Here is a 17,022-nt window from a genome sequence, read left to right on the forward strand (position 1 = left end):
AATAAAATTGTCCCATGACTCACTGATTCCACTTCTTGGTATATACCTGAAGAAACCCAAAACACTATTTCAAAAGAATATATGCACCCCCATGTTAATTGCTGCATTATTTACAATAGGAAGATATGAAAGCAACCCAAGTGTCCATTAAGAGACAAGGGGATAAAAATGTGATACAGCCCTGGCTGGTGTAGCTCAGTGGATTGAGCACGGGCCTGCGAACCAGACAATCGCGGTTCGATTCCCAGTCAGGGCACATGCCTGGGTTGCAGGCTGGTTCCTTGCAGGCCAACTACCAGCAGGGGATGCACAAAAGGCAACCATACATTGATGTTTCTCTCCCTCTCTCCTTCCCTTCTAAAGATAAATAAATAAATAAAATATTTAAAAAAAAATGTTGTGATACATAAATACAATGGAATACTACTCTGCCATAATAAAGAATGAATTCTTACCATTTCCAACAGCAGCGTGGACCAAGAAGGTATTATGCTAAGTGGAGTAAGTCAGACAGAGCTAGACAAATACCATAAGGTTCCACTTATATGTAGAATATAAGCAAAAAAATAAACAAACAAAATAGAAACAAGCTCATAGATGTAGAGAACAGACTTATGGTTACCAGATAGGAGGGGGTTTGGCAGGGCTGGGTGAAAAAAGTGAAGGGATTAAGAAGTACAGATAGGTAATTACAGAATAGTCACAGGGATGTAGAATATAGTATAGGGAATATAGTCAATAATATTGTAATAAACATGTATAGTTCCAGGTGGGTACTTGAAATTTTGAGGGGACCACTTTTTAAAATATATGACTTTAGCCGTGGCTGGTAGGGCTCAGTGGATTAAACACCAGCCTGTGAACTAAAAGGTCACTGGTTTAATTCCCAGTCAGGTTACATGCCTGGGTTTCAGGCTAGGACCCTGGTTGAGGAAGTGCAAATGTTGGCTGATTGATGGATGTTTCTCTCACACATCAATGTTTCTCTTCAAATGATGTTGCCATGGACATAGGGTGTGTATATATTTTAAATTAGTGTTTTGAATTTTAAAAAAGATTTTATTTATTTATTTTTAGAGAGAGGGGAAGGGAGGGAGAAAGAGGAAGAGAAACATCAATTGTTTCCTTTTTGCTCCCCTCCAACTGGGGATTGAACCCGCAACCCCGGCATGTGTCCTGACCTGGAATTGAACTGGTGACCTTTCATCTTATAAGAGAATGCTGAAACAACTGAGCCACACCTGTCAAAGCAGTGATTTAGATTTTTTGTGGGGGATAAATACACATAAGTAAGTTTGCTGGGACATATGGTAGTTCTACTTTTAATTTTTTGATGAACTTTCAAATTGCTTTCCATAGTGGCTGCAGCAATTTGCAATCCCACAAAAATGCATGAAGTTTCCCTTTTCTCTACAGCCTCGTCAACACTTTTTTTGTGAATTTATTGATGAAAGCCATTCTGATGGGTGTGAGCTGATGTCTCATTTTGGTTTTAATTTGCATTTCTTTGATGATTAGTACATTGAGCATCTTTTCATACATCTGTTGGCCATCTGTAGGTCCTCTTTGGAGAAGTGTTTATTCAGGTCCTCTGCCTATTTTTAATTGGATTGTTTGTGTGTTTTTGGTGTTGAGTTGTATGAGTTCTTTATAAATTTTAGATATTAACCCCTTATCAGATGGATCATTGGCAATTGGTGACAATCCACCCAATTGGTGGATTATCTTTGAGTTTTGTTAATAGTTTTCTTTGCTGTGCAGAGCATTTCAGTTTGATATATTCAAATTTGTTTGTTTCTCTTTTGTTCCCCTTGCCTGTGGAGATGTATCAGGAAAAAAAAAACGTTACTAAGAGCAATGTCAGAGAGTTTATTGTCTATGTTTTCTTCTAGGAGTTTTATTGTTTTGGGTCTTTAATCCAGTTTATTTTTGTATAGGGTGTAAGAAGATGACCCAGTTTCATTATTTTTCCATGTAAATATTTGTCCAGTATTTATAACATTCTTTCTAAAAGAAGACACTGTCATTTTTGCATTGACTATTGTTGCCCCCTTTGTCATATATTAGGAGACTATATAAGTGAGGGTTTATTATGGGGCTCTCTATTCTGTTCTGCTGATCTATATGTTTGTTTTTCTGTGCCAGGTCCATATTGTTTTTATTATTGTAGCTTTGTGGTATAGTTTGAAGTCAGGGAGAATGGTTCCTCCAACTTTGTCCTTCTTTCTTAATATTGCTTTGGCTTGTCAGGGTTTTGTTGTGGTTCTCTATAAATTTTAGAACTATTTGTTGTAGTTCTGAGAAGAATGCCATTGGTATTTTGATAGGGATTGCATTGAATCTGTAGAGTGCTCTTGCTAGTATGGACATTTTAATGAAATTTGTCTTTCAAATTTCTCAGCATGGTATAACCTTCCATCTATTTGTGTCTTTTTAAATTTTTTCTTCAATATTTTATGGTTTTCAGATTAAAGGTATTACACCTCCTTGATTAAATTTATTCCAGGATATTTTATTATAATTATAAATGGAATTTAAAAAAATTTCTCTTTCTGATCATTTGTAGTTAGTGTATAGACATGCAATGGACTTCTGTATATTAATTTTTTTGCCCTTCAAGTTTACTGAATTCACTTATCAGTTCTAGTAGTTTTTTGTGGGATCTTTAGTGTTTATATAGTTTTGATAGAGAGATCTGATTAAGATAACTTAGATCACTAGGGAGTAGGGAGGGGCCATAAGAGTTTGCGGAGGCAATTTTGGGCAGTTAGGACAGAACTGGCTGAGAAGCTGAATGCCTCCAGAGCCAGTGGAAATAAAAAGAGGGCTGGCTCTCTGGGTCAGGGAGAGCTCTCTGGCTCCTGAGCTGGCTCTCTCTGAGGCTCTGGCTCTGATTCGGGCTCTTCCTTGAGGATGCCTGGATGACCACGCTGCAGCTGTCTGCATTTCCCAAAGGATGGTATTTTGTACGGGAAGGAACTGTGGGAACAGTTAAGATCAGGCTGGCAGGTTTATTTTTGGGGTGTTCTAGAGGAAACAGGCTCTGAAGCAGAAGCACGTTATTTTCCCAAATTATGTAGTTTTTGTATATTATGTTGTTTTTAGTTTGTAAACTAACCTTATATGAACAAGATAACTAAAAACTGGGAAAAAGATAGGAGAACTCAGGTGTTAGAGTTTAGCCTTAATTGATAGGCTTAAGTGATTAAAGCTCTGATTTAATAGGCTTAAGTAATTGCTTTTGAATAAAGATTCCATTCCTTTTCATTAAAACTTTGCCTCTGGGATTTTTGCCTAGAGAGTGGCGGCAGGTAGTAGAACCCCAAGTACTGTCTGGTAACGGTATCATGTCACTTGCAAATAGTGACATTTTGGATTTTGTATATTTCTTTTAATTGTTTGATTGCTGTTGCTAGGTTTCCCAATAATATATTGAACAAGAGTGATAATCATGGGCATCTGTAGGGTAAGTAGATGCAGTCTGGCTTCCTCACCCAGGTGTCTGGGTAACTAAGAGGAGTAGCATTCCCATAGCCTTGGAGTGGCCTAATAACCAGTGTTCTCATTAGCCTTGAGACTGGATCTGATAAACTGTTCCCATAACATAAAGTGAGCTTGCACATGCAGAACTAGTATGTGATGTAAGGGTTTCGCAGTTTTCCAGCTTTGTTCCCCTCTAGTGCAGGTAGGGGATTCCCACTAGAGAGGCACACAGCTTGTGGCTTTTGTGGTCGCCCACCTCCCAATAAAGACATGTCAAGCATCCCTATGGCTCTGCGCATTTTCTTCTGTCTACTGGAGGCAAGAGTGCAACCTTGATTGGTTGCAACACAGCATCCATGTCTTGTTCTTGATCTTACAGGAAAAGTTTTGAGCTTTTTACCATTGAGTTTGATGTTAGCTGGGGTTTATTATATATAGCCTTTATGAAGTTTCAGTATGTTCCCTCTATATCCACTTTGTTGAGAGTTTTTGTTATAAATGGATGTTGAATTTTGCCACATGTTTTGTACGCATCTATTGAGATGATTACATACTGTTTTCCTTGGTTTTGTTGATGTGGTGTATCACATTGATTGATTTGGTGATATTGAAACATCCTGGAAGTCCTGAAATAAATTGAACTTGATCATGGTGTATGATCTTTTTATGTATTGTTGAATTTGGTTTGTTCATATTTTGTTGTGAATTTTTGTATGTATGTTCATCAGGGGTATTGGCTTGTAGTTTTTCTTTTCTTGTAGTGTCTTTATTTGGTTTTGGTACCAGGCATCAGAGGATGTGTTTGGAGGCTGCCTTCCTCTTTCCTGTTTTGGAGTAGTTCGAGAATGCTAGGTATTAATTCTTCTTTTTTTTTAAATTTTTTAATTTATTTATCTTTAGAGGGGAAGGGAAGGAGAGAGGGAGAGAAATATCAGTGTATGGTTGCCTCTTGTTTGTCCCCCACTGGGAACTGGCCTGCAACCCAGGCATGTGCTCTGACTGGGAATCGAACTGCTATACTCTGGTTCGCAGGCCCGTGCTCAATCCACTGAGCTACACCCGCCAGGGCTTAGGTGTTAATTCTTCTTTAAATTTTAATTGAAATTATCTATGAAGCTATCTTGGCCTGGGCTTTTTTTGTTGTTGTTTTGGGAGTCTTTTTGATTACTGACTCAATTTCATTGCTAGTAATTTGTCTATTTAGACTTTGTGTTTTTTTAAAAAAAATTTTAGTCTTGGAAGGTTGTATTATTCTAGAAATTATTTACTTCTTTTAGGTTGTACAATTTTTTGGCATATAATTGTTCATAGTATTCATTAGTAAACCTTTGAATTGCTGTGGTGTTGGTTGTAACTTCTCTTTCATTTTTGATTTTGTATATTTTGGGCACTCTTTTTTCTTAATTCTGGCTAAAGCTTTGTCGATTTTTCTCACCTCTTTAAAGAAGCAGCTTTTTGTTTCCTTGATCTTTTTTTGTTATTGTTTTAGTTTCTATTTTATTTCTGCTCTGGTCTTCACCATTTCCTTATTTCTACTTTAGTTTTTTCTTTTTTCTTTTTATAGTTCCTGTAGGTGTAGAGTTAGATTGTTTGGGGATTTTCCTGTTTGTTGAGGTAGGCCTGTATATCTATGAGTTTCCTCCTAGAAATGCTGTCTCTGTATCACATAAATTTTGGGGAGCTGTGTTTTCATTTGTCTCAAGGTATTTTTGGATTTCCTGTTTGATTTACTTTTTGATTCTTTCATTCTTTAGTTGCATGCTGCTTAGTCTTCATGTGATTTTTCCATCTAGTTTCTTTCTTGTAGTTTCTTTCTTGTAGTTGATTTCTAATTTCACAGCATTGTGGTTGGAAAAGATGCATGACAATTTTAGATTTCTTGATTTTCTTGTGATTTGAGTTGTGGCCTGATATTTCATATGCCTTGGAGAATGTTTCATGAGTACTTGTAAAGAGCATGTATTCTGCAGTTTTAGGAAGAAATGTCCTAAAAATATCTATTCACTCAGTCTGTTCTAATGTGAGGGTTAAGGCCATTGTTTCCTTGTATTTGTGTCCAGATGGTTGTCAACTGATTTAAATGGGTTCAAGTACCATACTACTATTGTAGACTGTCAATTTCTGCCTTTATAGCTGATATTTGTTTTACATATTTAAGTGTTCCTATGTTGAATATATAGATGTGTGCCATTATTACATCTTCTTCTTTTATTTACACCTTTATTATTATACAATGTCCTTTTTTGTCTCTTTTTATAATCTTTGTATTCAGATCTCTTATATCTGATAAGAGTATTGGTACTCCAGCTCTCTTTTTATTTATAGTTGCATGGAATATTTTTTTCCATTTCACATTTTCAATCTGTGTGTGTCATTCAGTTTAAAGTGAGTATCTGGCAGGCAATATATACATGTGTGTTTTTATTTTATGCACTCAGCCTCCTTATGTTTTTTTATTAAAGCATATAGTTTATTTACTTTTAACATAATTATTGATAGGTATGTCAATTATAACTACCAAGATTAAAGCTGTAATAAAAAACTCCCCCCAATCAAAAACCCTGGACCAGATGGCTTCACAAGTTAATTTAACCAAACATTTAGAAAAGAACTAACACCCTTTCCTCTCAAACTACTTGAAAAAATTCAAGAGGATGGAAGACTCTGAAACTCATTTTTTGAGGCTAGCATCACCCTAATTCCAAAAGCAGATAAAGAGACTAGAGGGAAAGACAATTATAGGCCAATATGCCTGACGAACATAGACACTAAAATCTTCAACAAAATATTAGCAAACCAAATTCAGAAATACATTAAAAAGATCATAAACCATGACTAAGTGGGATTTATTCTGGAGATGCAAGGTTGGTACAATATTTGCAAATCAATAAGTGTGATACAGCACATAAATAAAATGAAGGATAAAAATCATATGATCATATTGATAGACACAGAAACTGAATTTAATAAAATTCAGCACCCATTTATGATAAAAACTCTCAGCAAAGTGGGAATAGAGGGAACATACCTAAACATAATAAAGACCCTGTATGACAAACCCATAGCAAGAACTACAAGTGTTCCCCTTAAGATTGGGGAACAAGACAGGGGTGTCTACTTTCACCACTCTGATTTAACATAGTACTGAAAGTCCTAGCCACAGCAATCAGACATAAAAAAGGAGATAAAAGGTGTTTAAATTAGACATGATATAAAACTCTCATTATTTGCAGATGACATGATCCTTTATATAGAGAACCTGAAAGATTCCACCAATAAACTACTAGAACTAATCAATGAATTCAGTAACATAGCAGGACACAAAATAAATATCTAGAAATCAATTGCATTTTTATATGCCATTAACAAACTATCAGAAAGCCAATCTAAGAAAACAATTCCACTCACAATTGCTTCAAAAAAGTTAATGTAACCAAAAATGTAAAAGGCCTGTATTTTGAAAATTACAAGACACTGAAGAAAGAAATTGAAGAAGATACAAATAAGTGGAAGCATATACCATGTTCATGGATAGAAAAAATTAAAATCATTAAAATGTCAATACTACCTCCAAAAAATCTACAGATTCTGTGCAATTCTAATAAAGATACCAATGGTGTATTTCACAGAACTAGAACAAGTATTTAAAACATTTTTATGAAACCACAAAAAAAACCCCTAAACAGCATCAGCAATCTTGAGAAGGAAGAACAAAGTTGGAGGAATCACAATACCCAATGTCAAACTATACTACAAGGACATAATAATCAAAACATCATGTGACCAGAATAAAAACTGACATATTGGTCAATGAAACAGAATAGAGAGCCCAGAAATAAACTCACACCTTTATAGTCAATTAATATTTGATAAAAGGGGGAAAACATACAATGGGGTAAATATAGTGTATTCAATAAATGCCATTGGAAAAACTGAACAGAGATACATGCAAAGCAAAACAAAACAAAGAAATGAAAGTAGTCCACTTTCTTACACCACACACAAAAAGAAACTCAGAATAGGTTAAAGACAAATGTTAGACTCAAAACCACAAAAATCCTGCATAAAACCATAGGTGGTAAAATCTCAGAAACTTATTGTAGCAATATTTTTTTCTGATATATCTCCCCAGGCAAGGGAAACAAAAGAGAAATGCAAATGGGACTATTTCAAACTAAAACATTTTGCACATAAAAGGAACCCATCAGGAAAATGAACACAAGTCACTGAATGGAGGACATATTCACTGACACACTTGATAGTGGATTAATATCCCAAATAAAAAGAACTTATAAAACTCAACAGCAAAACCCCCCTCAAAAACACAACTGAGAAAATGGGCAAAGGTTCTGAGTAGACATTTCTCCAAAGAGAACCCACAAATGGTCAATAGACATATGATAAGATGCTCAGTGTCACTAATCATCAGAGAAATGCAAATTCAATCTGCAATGAGATATCACCTCACACCTGTCAGAATGGCTATCATCAATAAATCAACAAACAACGAGTGTTGGTTGGGATATGGAGAAAAGGAAACACTTTCTTTTTTTTATTTTTATTTTAAAAAAATCTTACTTATTTACTTTTAGAGAGAGGGGATGGGAAGGAGAAAGAGTGGGGGAGAAACATCAATGTGTGGTTGCCTCTTATGTGTCCCCTACTGGGGACCTGGCCTGCAACCCAGGCATGTGCCCTGACTGGGAATTGAATCAGCAACCCTTTACTTCACAGGCCCGTGCTCAATCCACTGAGCTACACCAGCCAGGGTGGAAACACTTTCTTAAAATTCTTTTTAAAAACATATTTTATTGATAATGCTATTACAGTTGTCACAATTCTTTTCTCCCCTTTATTTCCCCTCTGCCCTGCAACCCCCAACCCTCCAGCATTCCCCTACCTTAGTTCATGTCCATGGGCTGTACATATATGTTGTTTGGCTTCTCTATTTCCCATACTATTTCCCTCCCCCTGTCTATTCTGTACCCACCATTTATGCGTCTTATACCCTGCACCTTATTCTCCATTCTCCCTGCTCTCCCTCCCTGCTGATACCCCTCCTTGTGATCTCTATTTCTGTGAATCTGTTCCTGTTCTAGTTGTTTGCTTAGTTTGATTTTGTTTTTGTTTTAAGTTTGCTTGTTGATAGTTGTGAGTTTGTTGTCATTTTAGTGTTCATAGTTTTGATCTTCTTTTTCTTAGATAAGTCCCTTTAACTTTTCATATGATAAGGGCTTGGTAATGATTAACTCCTTTAACTTGACCTTATCTGGGAAGCACTTTATCTCCCCTTCCATTCTAAATGATAGCTTTGCTGGATAGAGTCATCTTGGATGTAAGTCTTTGCCTTTCATAATTTTAAATATTTCTTTCCAGCCCCTTGTTGCCTGCAAGGTGTCTTTTGAGAAATCAGCTGATAGTCTTATGGGCATTCCTTCGTAGGGAACTCCTTTCCTCTTGCTGCTTTTTAAGAATCTCTCTTTATCTTAAATCTTAGGTAATGTAATGATGTACCTTGGCGTGTGCTTCCTTGGGTCCAACTTATTTGGGACTCTCTGAGCTTCCTGGACTTCCTGGAAGTCTATTTTCTTTGCCAGATTGGGGAATTCTCCCTCATTATTTTTTCAAAAAAGTTTTCAATTTCTTGCTCTACCTATTCTCTTTCTGGCACCCTTATGATTCAGATGTTAGAACATCTAAAGTTGTCCTGGAGATTCCTAAGCTTCTCCTCATTTTTTTGTCAATTCTTGTTTCTTCATTCCATTCTAGTTGAATGTTTATTTCTTCCTTCTGCTCCAAATTGTTGAATTGTATCCTGGTTTCCTTTCTTTCACTTAGCCTATTCACTTTATTGTGACCCTCACTTTATTTCACTTTGCCTACCCTTCACATTTTCCTCTATTTTGTGACCATATTCAACCATTTCTGTGAGCATCCTGACTACCAGTGTTTTGAACTCTGCATCTGATAGATTGGCTACCTCCTTGTCACTTAGTTCTTTTTCTGGAGTTTTGATCTGGGTTTTTTGGACCATATATACATATTTTTGTCTTATTGCACCTATTACATTGTAAGGAGCAGAGCCTTAGGTATTCCCCAGGGTGGGGCAAGCCAAGTTACTGTATTGTGGTGCTGTATGTGAGGGAGGGGTCCAAGAGGGAACAATGGCCCTTACTTGGCTCTTGGCTGTCATTCAGTCACTTCCTCTACTACCCACAAGCAAATTGGGCCTTTCTGGTGCTGATTCCTGGGTGGGTGGGTATGTGTACTTTCTGGGACCCTGTGGGTCTCTCCAACTATCTCTGCCATGAGGCTGGGGGTTTCTCCCACCACCACAACCCTCACAGGTTTTTATAGTCAGATGTTTTGAGGCTTTCTATTCCCATGCTGGAACCCTGGGTTTCGGGGTCTCTTTCGCTACCCAGTTGTTCCTCCTGGTTTTTCCACATGCGAATGTGGGACTACCTGGTCTGCCAGCCGCCTCCTCATCAACCCCAGTCCTCCAGATGCTGCCTCCTCATCAACCCCAGTCCTCCAGATGCTGCCTCCAGATGCTGCCTCCACCTCTCATACCTGTCTGGATGAGTATTTCTTTAATTCCTTGGTTGTTGCAGTTCTGATTATTAATTGTTTTTAAATTGGTTGTTATCCTTCTTTTGGTTCATATGTCCATTGGTCCTCTCTATGTCCTCTTTGGGGAAGCGTCTATTCAGGTTCTTTGCCAATTTTTAAAATTGGGTTGTTTGTTCTTTTGGTGTTGAGTTGTATAAGTTCTCTATAAATTTTGGATACTAATCCATTATCAGATGTATTAATGAATATTTTCTCCCATTATGTGGTTTTTCTTTTTAATTTGGTGCTGATTTATTTTGGTGTGAAAAAATATTTTAGTTTCAATTTGTCCCATTTCTTTATTTTTTTCTTTTATTTCCCTTGCTTGGGGAGTTATATCTGATTAAATGTTGCTACTAGCAATGTGCGAGTTTTGCTACCTATGTTTTCTTTAGGATTGTTATAGTTTCAAATCTAACATTTAGCCTTTGGTCCATTTTGAATTTTTTCTTGTTTGTGGTGTAAGAAGGTGGTCTAGTTATATTTTTCTGCACGTATGTATCCAATTTTCCCCATGCCATTTATTGAATAAGCTATATTTATACCATCATATGTGCTTGCTTTCTCTGTTGAATATTAATTTACTATAAGGTTGTGCTTTATTTCTGGGGTCACCATTCTGTTCCATTGATTTATATGTCTGTTTCTATGCCAGCACCATGCTGTTTTGATTACTATGGCCTTAAATATAGTTTCATATTAAGTAGGGTGATTACTCCAACTTTGCTCTTCTTTCTCAGGGTTGCTGTTGCTATGTGAGGCCTTTTGTGGTCCCATACAAATTTTTGAAATATATGTTCTAGTTCTATGAAATACATCTTTGGAATCTTGATAGGCATTGCATTGAATCTATAGATTGCTTTGGGTAGTATGGACATTTTAATGACGTTAGTTCTTCTTATTCACGAACACAGTATGTGCTTCCACTTATTTATATCTTCAAGTTCTTATAATTTTCTGAGTACAGATATTTTATATTCTTGGTTAAGTTTATTACTAGGTATTTTATTCTTTTATTCTCACAGAGGCAACTGTGAATGGAATTTTTTTACAATTTCCCTTTCTGTTAGTTGATTATAGGCATATAAAAATGCAACTGATTTCTGCCCTGGCTAGTGTGGCTCAGTGGATTGAGTGCTGGCCTATGAACTAAAGGGTCATTGATTTGATTCCCATTAAGGCCACATGCCTGAGTTGTGGACCAGTTCCCCAGTAGGGGGCATGCAAGAAGAAAGTACACATTGATGTTTCCCTCCGTCTTCTATTCCCTACTTTCCCATAAATAAATAAATAAATAAATAAATAAATAATAAAAATGCAACCAATTTCTGGATGTTAATTTTGTATCCAGCTAGTTTGCTGAATTCATTGAATGGTTCTAGTAGTTTCTTGATGAGTACTTTCAGATTCTTTATGTATAGCATCATATCATCTGCAAATAAAGACAGATTTACTTCTTCCTTTCCAATTTGGATGCCTTTTATTTCTTCTTCTTGTCTGATTGCTGTGGCTAGGACTTTCCATGTTGAATAAGAGAGGTGAGAGTAGACATTCCTGTGTTGTTCCTGATCTTTAGGGGAATGCTTGTAATTTTTGCCCTTTGAATATGATGCTGGCAGTGGGTTTGTCATATATGATCTTTATTATGTTTAGGTACGTCCCCTCTATTCCCACTTTGCTGAAAGTTTTTTTTTTTATCGTAAATGGGTGCTAGATTTTATCAAAAGCTTTTCCTGCATCTACTGATACGATCATGTGGGTTTTATCCTTCCTTTTGTGTATGTGGTGAATTACATTTATTGATTTTCAAATTTTGTACCATCATTGCATTCCCCAAATAAATCCCACTTGATCATGGTGTACGATCTCTTTGTTGCCTTTCTTTATTTAGTTTGCTAATGTTTTGTTAAGGATTTTGGCATCTATGTTCATCAGGGATATTGGCCTATAATTTTCTTTTTTTTTTGTAGTGTCTTTATCCAGTTTTAGATATAGGATAATGTTGGCCTAGTAAAATGAGTTTGGGAGCCTTCTCTCCTCTTGAATTTTATTAAATAGCTTCAGAAGGAGAGGTGTTCATTATTCTCAGAATGTTTGATAAAATTCATCTGTGCAACCATTTGGTCCAGGGCTTTTGTTTGTTGGGATGTTTTTGATTACTGCTTCAAAATCTCTAGGTGTGATCAGTCTATTCAAATTCTCTGATTGTTCCTGATTTATTTTTGGAATATTTATGTTTCTAGGAATTTATTCATTTTGTCTAGGTTTTCCAGTTTGTTGGCATATAGTTTTTCATGATATTTTCTTATGATCTTTTATATTTCTTTGGTGTCAGTTGTTATTTCTCCTCTTTGATTTCTGATTTTATTTACTTGGGTCTTTCTCTTTTTTTGATGAATCTGGCTGAAGTTTTATCTATCTTGTTTATGTTTTCAAAGAATCAGGTCTTCAATTCATTGATCTTTTTTACCTGTTTTAGATTATATTTCATTTATTTCTGCTCTGATCTTTATTACTTCCTTCCTTCTACTCAACTTGAACTTTGCTTGTTGTTATTTTTAAGTTTCTTTAAGTTTAAAGTCAGATTGTTTATTTGACCTAATTCTTGTTTTTTGAAATAAGCCACTAATTCTGTGATTTTCCCTCTTAGGATTGTTTCCCATTGTCCCACAGATTTTTGGATAGTTGTGTCCTCATTTTCACTTTTTTCAGGGTATCTTTTGATTTCTACCTTGTTCTTGTTGTTGACATATTCTTTGTTTAATAACATGTTATTTAGATTCCATGTCTTTGAATTTTTTTGCAGCGTTTTTCTTGTGGTTGACTTCTAGTTTCATAGCATTGAGGTCAGAGAAGATGTTTGATATAATTTCAAACTTATTAAATTTATTGAGACTTGTTTTGTGTCCTAACATGTGCTCTATCCTATAAAATGTTTCATGTGCCCTTGAAAAATATCTATATTCTGCTGCTTTGGGGTGAAATGCTCTGAAGATATCAATTAAATTCATTTGATATAGTGTGTTGTTTAAGGCTTCAGTCTCCTTGTTGATTTTTCTGTCTGGAAGATCTATCCTTGAAGTCAATAGTTGTTAAAATCCTCTACTATGATTATATTTCTGTCAATCTCTCCCTTTATGTCCATCAAAATTTGCTTTATATATTTAGATGCTCCTGTGTTGATGTGTAAATGTTTACTAGGGTTATATCCTTTTGATGGATTGTTCCCTTTACAATTATTTAGTGTCCTTCTTTGTCTCTTACTATAGCATTTAAAGTCTATTTTGTCAGATATAAGTACTGTTACCCCAACTTTTTTTCTTTCCCATTTGCATGAAATATTTTTTCATCCCTTTACTTTTAGTCTACGTGCATCTTTTTATCTGAGATGTGTCTCTTGGAGGCAGTATATATATGTGTGTGTGTGTGTGTGTTATGTTCTTATCCATTCAGCTACCTTATGCCTTTGGTTGCAGCATTTAAGCCATTTACATTTAAGGTGATTATTGATAAATATGTATACAGGCCATTTTATTGTTGGACTGTTTTCCTCTGTTTCTTTTCTTTCTCTTTTTCTTCCTCTGACTAAAGCAAGCTCCTTAACATTTGTTGAAGTACTAGTTTGGTGTTAACAAACATTTAGCTTTTTCTTGTCTGGGAGCTCCTTATTTCTCATTTGATTTTAAATGATATCCTTGCTGGGTAAAGTACCCTTGGTTGTAGGTCCTTGCTTTTCATCACTTTGAGTATTCCCTTCTGGCCTGAAATGTTTCTGTTGAGTAATCAGATGACAGTCTAATTGGCGGTCCCTTGTAGGTAACTACCTGCTTTTCTCTTCTGTCTTTTATGATCCTCTCCTTGTTTTTAAGCCTTCTCATTTTAATTATGATGTGTTTCAGTGTAGGCCTCTTTAGGTCCGACTTGTTTGGGACTCTCTAAGCTTCCTGGACTTGTGTGCCTTTTTCCTTCACCAGTTTAGGGAAGTTTTCAGTCATTATTTCTTGCTCACACTCTTTTTTTTTCGGTATTCTCATGATGCAGATGTTGTTATGTTTCATGTTGTCCAAAATGTTTCTTAAGCTCTCCTCATTTTTTAAATTCTTTTTCCTTTTTGCTGCTCTGCCTAGGTGTTTTTTTCTACCCTGTTTTCCAAATTACTGATTTGATCCTATGCTTCATCTAACTTACCATTTATTTCTCCCAGTGTATTGTTTATTTCAGATATTATGTTCTTTATTTCTAACTGATTCTTTTTTATGATTTCCATGTCTTTTTTCATGATGTTGCAAATCCTTATAATCATCACTCTAAACTCTCTGATAAACTACTGCCTCCTTTTCATCTCCTTCTGGAGAATTCTGTTGTCATTTCATTTGTGGTCTGTTTTTTTATCTTCCCATTTTGACTTATTTGTATTTTCCTCTTTGGCTGTTAAACTAATCAACAGCTAAATGGATCAGTTGTTAATCTAATCAACATCTAACTGCCTTCTGACTTAAACTCCACAGGGTGGGGCAGTGTAATTCCTGCAGGTAGGCCTATTGCTTCCCCTCAGGCTGATATCATTTAGAGAGGAGTGCTCCTCCTGGGAAAGATGGCTCTTGCAGTATGGGGAATGACTTTGAGCAGGGATTCTGGCAGCTGTTCCTTCAATTCTCTCCCCAGACCTACCAACCCAAGACACTTTTCAAGAGTCTATAGTCCATTACAGAGGATCCAGAGCATGAAAAGATGCTCCATATCACTAGCTATCAGAGAGATGCAAATTAAAACCACAATGAGATACCACTTTACACCAGTCAGAATGGCTACCATAAACAAAGAAACAAACAACAAATGCTGGAGAGGCTATTTTCTAGTTCACTGTTGGTAGGATTGCAGACTGGTACAACCACTATGGAAAACAGTATTGAATTTTCTAAGAATACTAAAAATGAACGGGCATTTTGACTCAGCAATTCCACTGTTAGGAGTATATCCTAAGAACCCTGAAGCACCAATCCAAAAGAACCTATGCACCCCAATGTTCTTAGCAGCACAATTTACAATAGCCAAGAGTTGGAAGCAACCTAGATGCCCATCGGTCAATGACTGGATCAAAAAACTATGGTACATTTACACAATGGAATTCTATGCTGCAGAAAGGAAGAAGAAGCTCCTACCCTTTGCAACATCATGGATGGAACTGGAAAGCATTATGCTGAGCGAAATAAGCCAGGCAGTGAAAGACAAATACCATATGATATCACCTTTAACAGGACTCTAAACAACAAAACAAAGAAGCAAGCAAAATGTAACCAAAGACACTGAAATACAGAACGTGCTGACAGGGTCCAGAGGGGAGAGGGGAGAGAATCACAGGGGAAAGGGGAAGGACTCATATGAACAAATATAAAGGACACGTGGACAATAACTAAGGTGGGGGGCAGAGATGGGAGGGAGGTGGGGAGCACTGGGGGGGCAGGGCTGGGAATACAACACAGAAAACTGTACTTGAGCAAGAGTTAAATAAAAATTTTTTAAAAAGAGTCTATAGTCCACTCCACCCTTCTTCTGCAGGCACACAGGGTGAGAGGCTGTAAATGAAATTTTGTGTGTAGGCCCTTAATAAGGCTCTGTGTATCTCCAGCTGTTTCTTCCTGGCAGACAGAAACCCTGATGTTTTCACAGCTGGACGTTATCTGGGTTGTACTATGACTATGGTGCTGTGGACTGGGGAGCCCATCTTGGGGTTTAGGCCCCACATTTCTCAGGGGGACTTACCCAGACACATATATCCCTCTGGATCTTCAGCTGCTGCCTGTTGGAGCCCAGCCAGCCTTCTTGTGCCTCTTCCACACTCTATATCAGTGTTGTTGTGGTGAAGTGGTTTCTTCTGTCTCTCCAATTGAGTCTTGAGGAACCATGTTTAGTGGCCAAGTTGAGAAAGATCATCTCACAAAGGTAATAAATAAGTAGCAAGGTCAGAGAAAAACTTGAAGATGTTTGTGTCATTCAAACCAAAGGAATAAAAGGTTACAAGTAGGATGGAATGGCTATTAGTGTCAAATGATGCTGAAATATTAAATAGGATGAAGACTGAGAAGTGTTTGTTGGAGTCAACAATATAGAAATCATTAGTAACCTTATCTAGGTCTCTTTTGGCAGAGTGAAGATTAGAAGCCAGTTTGGATTGGGTAGCAATATGAGTGGGAAATAAATGCTCACAGATTATTTTGGTGGCTTTAGGGTAGATTTGGGGCTCAGAAAAGATTATTCAGGACTTCTGGCCAAGATGGAGGCATAGGTGTAAACACTGTGCTCCCTCCCACAACTAAATTTAAAGACAGCGAAGCTTTCTTTCTTTCTTTCTTTCTTTCTTTCTTTCTTTCTTTCTTTCTTTCTTTCTTTCTTTCTTTCTTTCTTTTCTTTCTTTCTTTCTTTCTTTCTTTCTTTCTTTCTTTCTTTCTTTCTTTCTTTCTTTCTTTCTTTCTTTCTTTCTTTCTTTCTTTCTTNCTACTATTCTTGCCCTTCCCCTATCTATTTTCTACCTACTGTCTATGCTATTTTCTGTACCTTCTACCCCCTTCTCCTTCTCCCACTCCCCTGTTGCTGACCCTCCATGTGTTCTTCATTTCTATGGTTCCACTCTTGATCTAGCTGTCCTCTTGGTTTGCTTTTGTTTTAGGTGTGGTTGTTGATAATTGTGAGTTTGCTGTCCTTCCACTGTTCCTATTTTTTATCTTCTTTTTCTTAGGTAAGTCCCTTTAACATTTCATATAATAAGGGCTTGGTGATGATGAACTCCTTGAACTTGACCTTATCTGAGAAGCTCTTTATCTGCCCTTCTATTCTCTATGAAAACCTTGCTGGATAGAGCAATCTTGGATGTAGGTCTTTGTATTTCATGACTTGGAATATTTCTTTCCAGCCCCTTCTTGCCTGTAA

The sequence above is a fragment of the Sturnira hondurensis genome, unplaced genomic scaffold (genome assembly GCF_014824575.4).
Source record: "Sturnira hondurensis isolate 20B ecotype Veracruz unplaced genomic scaffold, ASM1482457v3 Scaffold0024661, whole genome shotgun sequence".
Classification (NCBI taxonomy): domain Eukaryota; kingdom Metazoa; phylum Chordata; class Mammalia; order Chiroptera; family Phyllostomidae; genus Sturnira; species Sturnira hondurensis.